Consider the following 12,449-nt stretch of genomic DNA (forward strand, 5'->3'; position numbering starts at 1 on the left):
AATAGAATGTAGAGGGCAGTGATTTGTCACAAAGAAGCACCTATGAGATCAATACCCAGGTGGAAGTCTAGCTCAGGGGTCAGCAAACTTTTTCTCTAGAGAGCAAGAGTAAATATTTTATGTAGCTGATTTGGTCCCTTCAGCAACTACCTAACTCTGCTGTGTTGGTCCATTCAGGCAGCTGTAACAAAATGCCATAAACTGTGTGGCCTATAAACAATAAAAATATACTTCTCACAGTTCTGGAGGCTGGGAAGTCCAAGATCAAAGTGCCAGCTGACTCAGATTCCACGTCTGGTAAGGGCCTGTTTCCCGGTTTCTGGCCTATAAGGTTCCCTCTCACTGTGTCCTCACATGGTAGAAGGGGCAGGTTAGCTCTCTGGGGCCCCTTTTATAAAGATACTAATTCCATTTATGAGAGCTCCACCCTCATAATCTCATCACTTCCCAAAGGCCTCCTAGTATCATCACATTGGTGATTAGGTTTCATCATATGAATTTGGCAGGAAAGGCACAAACATTCAGGTCACAGCATCTGTATCTGTTGTTGCATTGTGAAAGCAGCCACAGACTATATTAAACAAAAGTACCTGCATTGTTCCAATAAAACTTTATTTATGAAAATAGGTACCAGACTGTAATTTACCAACTCCTGATTTAGATGATGATCAACACCCAGAAGTCACCTCATGTTTTCTCCTCAACAAGGGGAACATTATCCTGATTTTTATGGCAATTACTTCTATACTTTTCTTTATAGCTTTACTACCTAAACATACATTCCTAAGCATTAACTTTTGCCTAGTTTTGCACTTAATATAAATCAAGTCATACAGTATTTACTTTTTTGAATCTGGCTTTTTCATCAGACATAATTAGCACATGGCCCTAGATCATTCAACTTTACAACTGATACACATGCACATCGCTTCCAGTTTGGCGCCATGGTCAATACGCAGCTATGAATATTTTTATACAAATCTTATAATACATATGTACATGAATTTCTGTGGGTATAAATCTAAGAAATTTTGGAAATTCCAAGAAATTTGGGATCATAGGGTATGTATATGTTCAACTTTAGAAGATTCTGACAACTCTTTTCCATAGAAATCATGTGAACTTGCATATCCACCAGCAATGCATGACGCCAAGGAAACAACATAATTTTTCTTCAGCCCTTATAAATGTATTGTTGGGACAGACTCCTGTTACTAAAGACAGATTAACAAGAGAGAAAACAGACAAGTGTATAAATGCAAACAGCATGCATCACATAAGAGAAACTTCAATGAAAGGTACCTCAAAGCAGTGACTTGAAACTCTGGCTTATTTAACAGCTTCAACAAAGAATAATAAATTTTAGAGAAGTGACAAGACAAAGCAAAGTTTTAAGCTTCCAGAGGTAGCTATGAGTAGAATATGAGAAGAAACTAATGGAGTAAGGGTTATTTGTAGATTCCTCTGGTGCCATCTCTGAGCTGACAGCAGTCATCTCCAGTAAAGGATAATTTATATCCTGTCTTTAGGCAGTAGGGGCAGAGGAGAGAATAGAAAGAGCTCTTTCTCCCTTTGCTACTTTTTAATTGCCTTCAGTTCAAAAATATTTATTTCAAAGAGGTAGGTTTTGGAGTGACACATTCTGGTTTCCTTCAATGGGAAGAGTGCCAACCGTTGCACCTGTACTCCAGAGCTGCACAGGACTTGGTATTACAGACTTCCATAGCTTATCCATTCTGGTGAGTGCATCGGTAACTCATGGGTTTTGTTTGTTTGTTTGTTTGTTTGTTTGTTTGTTTTTGAGACGGAGTCTCACTGTGTCACCCAGGCTGGAGTGCTGTGGCCGGATCTCAGCTCAACTGCAAGCTCCGCCTCCCGGGTTCACGCCATTCTCCTGCCTCAGCTTCCCGGGTAGCTGGGACTACAGGCGCCACCACCTCTCCCGGCTAGTTTTTTGTAGTTTTTTTTTTTAGTAAAGACGGGGACTCAGGAACCTGGGCTGCATTTTGTGCCAATGAGGTTGTTTAGCCTGGCTCACCGTGTTAGCCAGGATGGTCTCGATCTCCTGACCTCATGATCCGCCTGTCTCGGCCTCCCAAAGTGCTGAGATTACAGGCTTGAGCCACAGCGCCCGGCCGGTAACTCATGGTTTTAATTTACATTCCCCAATTAGTAATGGGGCCCAACACCTTTCCATGTGTCATTTAGATCTCGTCATTTGTGAAGTGCTTATTCAAGTTTTCTGCCAATGTTTTCTATTTGGCTGTTTGACTTTTCCTTATTGATTTTTAGAAATTCTTTTTGTATTCGGTGTAGGAGCTCTTTGTTGACTATATGAGTAGCAAATCTTTTCTCCCGCTGTTGGCTTACTTTTCACCAAGTCATTTGATGAAGAGAGAGGTTCTTGGTTTCAAGGTGGTAAACTTCATCTATTTTCCATCATAGAACTTTTTAAATATCCTGCCTTAAAAAATCTCTTCGTATCCCAAAGTTATGAAGATCTTAAGTTGCATTTCTCTATGATATTGTTCATCTAATCTAAATCTAGGTCGTTTTCTTAATAATATCCCATTAATATCATCTTATTATTTTGAGTATTAGCAGAATCTCTAGCAAAGTTGATTTTTCATCCCTAACATTGGATATATATGTGTCTTCTCCCTTTTCTTCTTTTTTTCATGAAATCTTTAAATTTTTATATTTATTTTATCATCTAGCTCAAAATGTCATCTTTTCATAAAATCTTGGTGGAGGTGCACCCCAAGGATGACCCGGCCTCAGTCAAGAGCTGATTTTGCGGTGAGCCGAGATCGTGCCACTGCACTCCAGCCTGAGCGACTGAGACTCCGTCTCAAAAAAAAAAAAAAAAAAAAAAAAAAAAGAACCAATTTTTCCTGTAGCTATGCTGACCACAGCAGCTCACTAAATGCTGATTGTCAATGGAGGAAACAGTGGCTACTTGTATTCTAGGTCTTCTGATGAAAGCAGCAGTTCCCCAATCACCAAAGGTATTGTTCACAACACACCTCAGCAACATGGGTCAATGAGAGTGTATGTTTTAGAACTTATCCACTGGAAGGATATATTTAATACACATCAGAAGTTCATCAAATTACTGGCCACTTACAGCATATAGAAGAGGACTGTTTCTATAGAAAGGGCTCACAATCTGAGCTGACCTTTTACAATGGGAAATGGTATTACAGTGATATTGTAAACAACACAAATATGGAAAACAGGTAGTATAATATATAATTATTGAAGACCTCTTTTTTAGGTAAGATTTTCAGAAAACTCAGGGATAGATTTTATATCACAGAATGGTCCATACCATCCAAAATATCTTTTGATTGGACAATAAAATAATATTTGTTGGAAGCTAAAAACTGAGTTAAAGTACAGGCCATTGGGAGTAGTAAAGCTTTAATTTCTCCAATCTTCTTCCAAATTAACTTATTATTAGGGTTCTCATAACACAGGAAGAGGTGGTAACTTTCTACAGGAGAGCACTGGGTCTCAAAACCCATTTCACTTTGAGCTCAGGCTTCTGGTGAGAAAGTGGGTCTGAGATTTTATCTACTAATTCAGGTATTAGTGGTGGTGGTTCTGAGAGTGGTGGCAGGTGCTCAAAGGACTCAGGAACCTGGGCTGCATTTTGTGCCAATGAGGTTGTTTCTTTTGAGTTTAAAATAGTTTTCAAAGGTACTCCATGGTGGATACTGGACTTTCTGTATTGCAGTTGGATAGGCCTTCTTTTGTCAAATCAATTGTAGAATCGAGTTTCCTCTGTACAGTCATAACTTCAGCAATGAGAGAATTGATGGAATTTCCTGATGTAATTTTTCTGATATCTGTCGGATTTAACTGGAGCTGTCAAATTAGGACTTTTCACAGAAATCAACATAAGATCATCATTGTTACTTTCAGAAACACTCATTTTGATCTGGTGACAAATTAATTTTTTACTTCCTTTTTCTGAAGGGTTAGAAGGCTCATAATTCTCAGAAGACTTTCTTTAAACTGGACTATTAACTGACTCCAGATTCAGATTCTTTTTTTTTTTTTTTTTTTCTGAGACAGAGTCTCACTCTGTCACCCAGGCTGGAGTACAGAGGCGTGATCTCAGCTCACTGCAACCTCCGCCTCCCAGGATCAAGTGATTCCCCCACCTCAGCCTCCAGAGTAGCTGGAATTACAGGCACCGGCCACCATGCCTGGCTAATTTTCGTATTTTTAGTAGGGACGAGGTTTGACCATATTGTCTACGCTGGTCTCGAACTCCTGACCTCAAGAGATCCTCCCGCCTTGGCCTCCCAAAGTGCTGGGATTACAGGCATGAGCCACTGTGCCGGGCCCTGACTCCAGATTCTTATCCAAATTCACAGTCTGAATTTGCAACTTTATAGGCTCCATTACTGGATAACATGTTTGGTTCCAAACAATTCCTTTGAGAGAATAATACTGTTTTAATATGTCTTTGGAGTTTTGCTATTTTTGTGAAGAGTTCATCAGCTATTCCTTCATGTTTATTCCTGCACTCTATCTTCCCAGTGCATTCGTTCAATTCTTTCAGTTTGTTATCAAATAGTTCATAATTTATACTATAGATAATCAAATATCTGACCTGTTCCAGGAATGCTGTTTGCCTTTCCAAACCTACACAAATATTTTCATTAATTTGCTCTGAAGTTTTCATGCGTTTAATCTTTTCTTTGTTTTCTGAAAACATCCTCTTCTTTTGATAATGGCTGTTGTTATCAGTGTCAAGTGATGACTGCCAAGTTGAATCTGCACTTTCACAATTTGAAATGCTGGAAGGACAGGTTCTACTAGATTCTTCAGTTTTCAAAATGTCATCAACACAGTTGGTTACAAGTGACTGAATTCACCAAGTTAGGTGTTTTCTCAACAGGCACAAAATGTGAGCCTTCCGAACTTAAAATGTTGTCACTTTAATAAAAGGCAAATGTGATTCTGAATTGGAGTTTGTTTCTAAATGGAAAACCATTTGGTCAGTTTCTTATTATCCACAGTACTGGTTGCTGTAGACTTTGGCATCTGAACACCACCACTCAATAAACTCAGTGGACAGAAACTGGACTTCAGACTACAAGCCCCTTTGTGCTCAAAAAGGGATCCTGTTACATTCGTCTAATACTCAAAATGGTTTTCAGAATGGCTTTTAGAAGTGTTCAGTGAATCTTTTGCCTCTTGTATAAAGACTGTGCTTGGGGAATCTGTTGTTTTACTTGGCTTTTGGTACAGACAAACAACCTGTTCCAATTTTGTTTCAGAATGAACAATTTCTTCTACTGGTTTTCTGCAATTCCAAGAGAATACTTTACTTTTCTTTGGTATCAAATTTTTATTAGAGTCCATTGAGGAAGCACCATTTTCAGAATATCTACATTTGCTAGTTATGACACTAGGACTGAAATTCTGATTACCACTTCGAGCATTACTCCCGGCTGCTTCTGTTTTCAGTGCTTCAACATGCCTTGACTTATTCAGAATCTCCACTTGCTTCCGACAACCTGGGGGCATTGTTTTATTTATTTATTTTTATTTTTTGCTTTTAATGTCTTCCCTTTACTTCTATCCGGACTTGCCATCTTTCATATCCAGCAATGGATCCAAACCAAGAAGAAATCCCTGATTTACCGATATATACCAGTTCTTAAAACACACAGATCACTTCCAGTAAGGCACTGGTTCATGTATTTCTATTAAAGCAGAAGTCAATCTTAGGATGTAGTCTGTACATGTCTGCAGATAAGATTCATAAGTGCTGAATTCAGTACAATAAGTCCTTCATTCAGATGCCTCATTTTTGCATTTTCAATTGCTTTCCCGTGATATAACTTGTCTTTATCTTGAATGGCCTTCCCCACTAGTTTTGCAAATAGTTATGTCGCAGGTCATTTACTGGCTAGAGCGGTGCCACTCCAACCACCCAATCCCCACCTTTTCTTCTTAATCCTAATAGAGGTATATCAAGGATGTTTGTCTTCTCAAAGGACTAACTTTGGGTTTGTTGATACTTTCCATTGTACTTTTGTTTCATTAATTTCTGCTTACATTTATCATTAATTTGCTTCTACTTTATTTGCTATTAATGTGCTGTTAGTTTTCCAGCTTTTCGAGAAATGTGCCTGAGTCAATGATTTTTTTAGTCTTTCTTCTTTACTGCACACACACACATGCCATGCACACATATTTTGATATTTTTATTATTATTCAGCTTAAATATTCTACTGTCCTATGTGACTTCTTTGACTCATGGGTTATGCTGAAATATATTTCTAAGTTTTAAACATATGAAAATTCATAATTATGTCTTTGTTATTGATTTCAGGTTTAATTGTAAATTTTCAGGGAACATTCTCTGTATGATTTCAGTTCTCTGAAATTTGTTGAGATTTGTTTTATGACCCAGCATAAAGTCAATTAGAATATAAATATTTCATGTATACTTGAAAATTAAAAAATGCATACTCTTAATTTGTTGCGTGGAGTATTTAAAAAATATTTATGAGGTTGTTTACTAATTATGCATTTAAATGTCTCTATTAATCCCTTTTTTGCCTGTCGAATATCAAGACCAATGTGCTAAAAAAATCTTCCAATACAAGTGTGGATTTGCTTACTTCTCTTCATGGTTGTGTCAATCTTTATACATTTTGAAGGTGTATTATTAAGTGCATAAACATTTTAAGTTTATTTTTCAGTTGAATATTTTACAATTCTGAAATGTCCCTGTTTATTTCTAGTCATGTTTTTTGCCATGAATTCTGCTTTGTCTGGCAAAAATACAACTATATAAACTTTTTTATCATTAATGTTTAGATAATAAAAGTTTGTCCATTCTTTTACTTTCAAACTTTCTATGTTTTAATATTTTTCTCTATGTCAAGGTTTGAATACTATCTAATGACCTGCTATGTCCAATCTGCAGTTAAGCCTGTACATTGAGATCTAAATTTCAAATACTGCAATTTTGGGTTCTAGAATGTCCTATCTAGACATTGTATCTAGATCTATGAGGAGATACTTTGAGATCATCAAAACATCCTACTCCTCATCAAATTTTCTCCTTCAATTTCACATATATTGATGATTTATGCCTGATCCAGTCTTTATTGTGATGGTTATAAAGTAGTGATTTTTCCACTTCTACTGCTTCCTCCATATTTACCATTGGCATTCTACTGGAAGATGTATTTGCAGCATGTATCAACTGAGCACACCCCCTTCTCATCCATCTGTCTGTCTATTATCTACCTGTCTATCACCTATCTATTACCTAAACTCATCCCTAAACAGGTTATAATATATAATTATATATAAGTATAAAACATAATGATATGTCCCTATTGTTTTGATGCTCAAATTGTCCCAGATTTGATCCAGTCAGTGACCTTTCAAGGTGGTTTCTTTATCTTTGTAACATACTTTCCTCATTTTATTTGTTTTTGAGTGCTTTCTTGTTTTCTGGCACTAAAAAAAAAAAAAAAAATTCCAGATCTATCTTGTACCTTCCCTGAGAAATGAGCCATTTCTCCAATGATTCCTGGTTTCTTTTTAACGATTTCCCTTTAATGACTCTGGCACTGGATACACTCATTGCTACTGGAATGTCACTATTTCTATGTCTTTTCATTGTAGAGCTAAGGAATATCTTATAAATAAGAAATCCTGCATTCATACTGGCATTTACAGTTCCCATCCAGCTCCACAGAGTTCTTCCTCACATTTCCTTATTTAATATTGAGACCTCTCTCTTCCACATTTAGAATCCTAGCTCCCAAAAACACCAAGCCATTTACTCAATCACTCAGTCCTACAATGCATTCAAATTAGTTTCAAAATAGCTTTACTTGCACCACCAAAAGGAAGCTTTCTGAAAAATAGTTCAAAATTTGTAGTTATTTTCTCTAAACTGAAGATACATAGTATAGTCAAAGAGCTGTGTTCAAAAGTTATTTGGACCAGTGTTTTTCCCCCTACAATGTGGTTATATGATTAATTTGAAATACAGCTGAATTTCTATGTCTGTTTGCATTTAGTTTTAGTCAATTTCTCTGTTCCTGATTATTTTATTTTGCTTTTTGGGTTATGTAGGACATTAGCATGATTCCAAAAGTCAAAATTATGCAAAAAGGCCCATAGAAAGAGTAGCAATATTTACCCTGCCCCTTCAATCCCATTCCTCTTATATTTGTAAGTAACTTCTTTTACTGTTTTCCCCCTTCATTTCTTTTGGCAGAAGTAAGCAAATCATATGTTTTATTGTTTCCCTTTATTTGTTACACCAAAGATGGCATTCTATACATACACTTTTGCAGTATGCTTTTGGCCCCTTAAGGATATATTCTGAAAATTGCTCCACATCAGTTCATGGAAATAATCTTCATTTTTTTTTTAACAGATGCAAGATACTCCACTGTATGTAGGTGCTATATTATATTTTTTCAACCAACCTCCTATATGTAAGCATCTAAGCAATTTCCAGTATTTTGCATTCACACAAAATGCAGTAGTGAAAAACTTTATGCACATTGCTGGCAGTGTATTTTCAGAGTAAATTCTTAGAAATGGGGTTACTAAGTCTAAGGCTTAGTGAATATGTAGTTGTATCAGATATTCTCAAATTCTCCTTTACAGAAATTACACCATTTTTTCATTCCCACAGTCAATACATGAGACTCCATATTTCCCTGCAACCTCATCTACTACACATTTATCAAGCTTTTGAATTTTTCCCAATCTGAAGGGTAAAACATAATGTCTTAGTTTAGTTTAAACTTTCATTTATCTTATCTTGAGTGAGGTTTTGTATTTCAGATATTTAAGAGCTATTTTAATATTTTTCGTAAATTGTTTGCTCATGTCTTTTGTCACTTTACTACCATTTTTTGTCACTTTTCCTTCTCAATCAAAAACAATTCTTTATATATTAGGGATATCAACCTGCATCTGTAATATATATTGCAAGTATTTTCTCCCAATGTGTCATTTACATTTTGAGTTACTTATGGTATTCTTTGCCATTAAAAAATGTTTTTAAAAATTGTTTTCTGCTGGGTGCAGTGGCTCACGCCTGTAATCCCAGCACTTTGGGAGGCCGAGGCGGGCGGATCACGAGGTCAGGAGATCGAGACCATCCTGGCTAACATGGTGAAACCCTGTCTCTACTAAAATACAAAAAATTAGCCGGGCATGGTGGTGGGTGCCTGTAGTCCCAGCTACTCGGGAGACTGAGGCAGGAGAATGGCATGAACCCGGGAGGCAGAGCTTGCAGTGAGCCGAAATTGTGCAACTGCACCCCAGCCTGGAAGACAGAGTGAGACTCTGTATCAAAAAAAAAAAAAATTGATTTCTGTAGTCAAACTTATCAATCTTTTTTGTTTGCATCTGGATTTTAAGTTACAATTTGGAAACCTTCCCCTCCACTCAGGATATATAGGAATTCACCCATGTTTTCTTCAAGTACTTGTATAGTTTAATTTTGTATATGTTGATACCTGATTCATCTTGCATTTATTCTTGTGTATGGTATAAGGGAAGGATATAAATTTATATTTTACAAATGGCTATCTGTTTTTTCATACTACTTATTAAAAAGTAATTATTTGCCCCAGTGATTTCAGATACCACCTGTATTACATACATGGTTTCTTGACTTTCTGTTCCATTCCAATAGTCTTTTTGTTTATTCATGTGCCAGTACCACACCATTTTAGTTACAGAGGATTTGTAGTATGTTTAATAAGTTGTTGTATGTTAATAGTATGTTGTATGTATGTTAGTTAATGTAGTATGTTAATAGTATGTTGATAAGGCTTATTCCATCTCAGAGCTCTTGCTTTTCAGTATTATTGCTAGTTATTCTTGTATCTTAATTTTTCCAGGCACTTTAGCTCCAGAACAAAAAAGTTTCTTGGTATTTTATTTTGATTACAATAGGTTTATAAATTAAATTAGGAAGAACTGACATCTCAATGATGTTGAGCTGTCCTAACCGAGACACACTGTAGGAAAAAAAAGCGGTGCCTTTTTCAGAGGATGTCTAGAGAGATTTGGACTCTGTCATCTGTCACTACTTTTTAGACACACAGGCTTTTGTCATAGTTCACATTATTGAATCATCAAAGTTTAAATGTTAATTGTTAATTTTTTTACTCTCTTCCTGATCAGTACAAGGAACTTAGAGTGCTTTAATGCAATTTTCTCACCATTTAACTTTTATTTATCTTTCAAACACAACAAGACTTTATTTTTGTCACTTTATATAGTCAATATCAATGTAGACTTAGCTATGTTATTTACCCTTTTCATTGTTCTTCATTCCTCCTTGGGTCTTCAATCTTCTGTCTGCGATTATTTTCCTTTGTCTGATTAATGTCCTTTAGAATTCCCTCTAATTCATTTTAAGGTTCTATTAGTAACTAATTGTCTCAGTTTTGTTTCTCTGAAAATGTCTTTATAATATCCTCATTTCTGAGGAATATTTCTACTGGGTACAGAATTCTAGATTGACAGTTATTTTTTTTCAGCATTTTAAATGGAAATTACATTACCTTCTAATTTCCATTGTTTCTCTTGAGAAATCAACAGTCTAGTTGTTGCATTGCTGAGAATAATCTGCATTGTTTCCTCTGCTTTCATAATTTTTTCAATTCGCTTAAGAGCTTCAGGTGATTGCTATGATGTGCTTCTCTTTTTGTGTATTTCTTTTGTCTATTATATTTGGAGTTTTAGGTATTCTTGTAGCTTGAGATCTTTCATCAGTTTTGAAAAGTTCTCAACTATTATGTCTTCTTGTTTCTGTTTTACTTTTTCTTCTCTCCTTCTGAGACTTCAGTGATGTGTTTAGACTATCTCATTGTGCTCTCCATGTTTCTTACCCTTGTTAATGTATTTTCTTGCCTTTTGTCTCTCCTGCCTCATTCCTAATATTTTTCTCTAAGCTATACTCAACTTACTAGTTCTCTCTTCAGCTGTATCTAGTCAACTACTAAACTCAACCACTAAAATATTTTAGTTATTGTATTTTGACTTCTAGAATCCCCATTTGGTTTCTTTTTAGAGCTTTCAGATATCTACCAACATTCTCAACCTTTTCTATTACCTTCTTGGGCATGATAATCATAGTTATTTTAAAAGTTTACCAGATAACTTCAATATCTGGACTCCCTGTGAAATTATGCCTGTTTATAAGTTGTTTCTGCAATTGCAGAAAGACTAAAGGACTTTTAGTATTTCTTTTGCTTTTACAGTAGATCTCTTCTTGCTGGCTTAAATAAAGCATCTACAGGAGTCAGGCAGGTAAATAGAAATTAAAGTGATAGGAAATGGTGAGGGACTGTGGCTAACTGGGGAATGCATGTTTCACCCAAAGGCCCTCAAATTAAAAAAAACTGTAAACATTTTCAGGTCAAACAAAATGCATCTATGAACTGAATTTGCTTTCCCAGTGCCACAAATTTGTAGTCCCAAAACTACAGATTAATGTATTCCTGTCCTTTACTCCAAATATGAAAGTCTAGGAAAATAAACTTTCTGGTAGTTGCATTCATTTATTCCTTGTAGAGGACAGAACCTAAGGAATCATTGTGAAGTCATAATAGCCAATGTTTATAAAGTCCATGTATGCTAAGAATTCCTCTGAAGACTTTATATATATATATAAATTTAATCCTTACTACAGTACTATGAATAAATGTTTTATTATATGTCTTATGGATGAGGAAACTGAAGTACAAAGAGATTAACTGGATTCAGACCCCAGCAGTCTGACTCTAGTACTTGGTATTTGCCACTACACAGTGCCTAGTCAGGACACATGGGGAAAGAGGGCCTAAAGTTCTGAAAGTTGAAAGTCTTGATTGAGTTCCACCTGATTCAGTAACTGTGAAATTCACAAAGGAGCAGAAAGAAATGTGCTATTTTTACTGGGGGAAGATAAATAATTAAAAAAGTGTATGCCTCAGGAGAATAAAATAAGCTTTAAGAGACCTGTACCATTTCAACCCCATAGGAGATAGTGTACTTGTTCACACACCAAGCACATTGCTACTACAACCAGCATATAAGAAAGCTATCATACAAAGACTCTCTGTAACCAGGAAACTCTTACAGAGTCTTCACCCATGAAAGCACTAAGAACTGAATTAGGTTATAACTAACTATAAGCATGAAAGTCTTATCCTTAAGATGAAAAAAGAAATTTAACAACAAGTAAAAGAAATACTGTCAAGTCAAACATAAATTCAAGAATAATTAGAAGAAATAATCCACTCAAATGAGAAGGAACCAGAAAACTAACTCTGGTGATATGACAAAACAGAATGCTATAGTACCCCCCCCAAAAAAATCACACTAGCTCTCCAGCAATGGACCCAGGCCAAGATGAAATCTTTAAAATAACCTATAAGGAACTCAGAAGG

At 35.9% G+C, this 12,449-nt stretch overlaps 1 pseudogene; it reads right to left on the minus strand.

Moving 5' to 3' along the window:
• Positions 1 to 3,273: 3,273 nt before the first annotated feature.
• On the minus strand, positions 3,274 to 5,612 carry LOC108535515 (activating transcription factor 7-interacting protein 2-like; annotated as a pseudogene).
• Positions 5,613 to 12,449: the final 6,837 nt, after the last annotated feature.

The sequence above is a fragment of the Rhinopithecus bieti genome, unplaced genomic scaffold, assembly GCF_001698545.2.
Source record: "Rhinopithecus bieti isolate Rb0 unplaced genomic scaffold, ASM169854v2 scaffold_11944, whole genome shotgun sequence".
Taxonomy (NCBI): domain Eukaryota; kingdom Metazoa; phylum Chordata; class Mammalia; order Primates; family Cercopithecidae; genus Rhinopithecus; species Rhinopithecus bieti.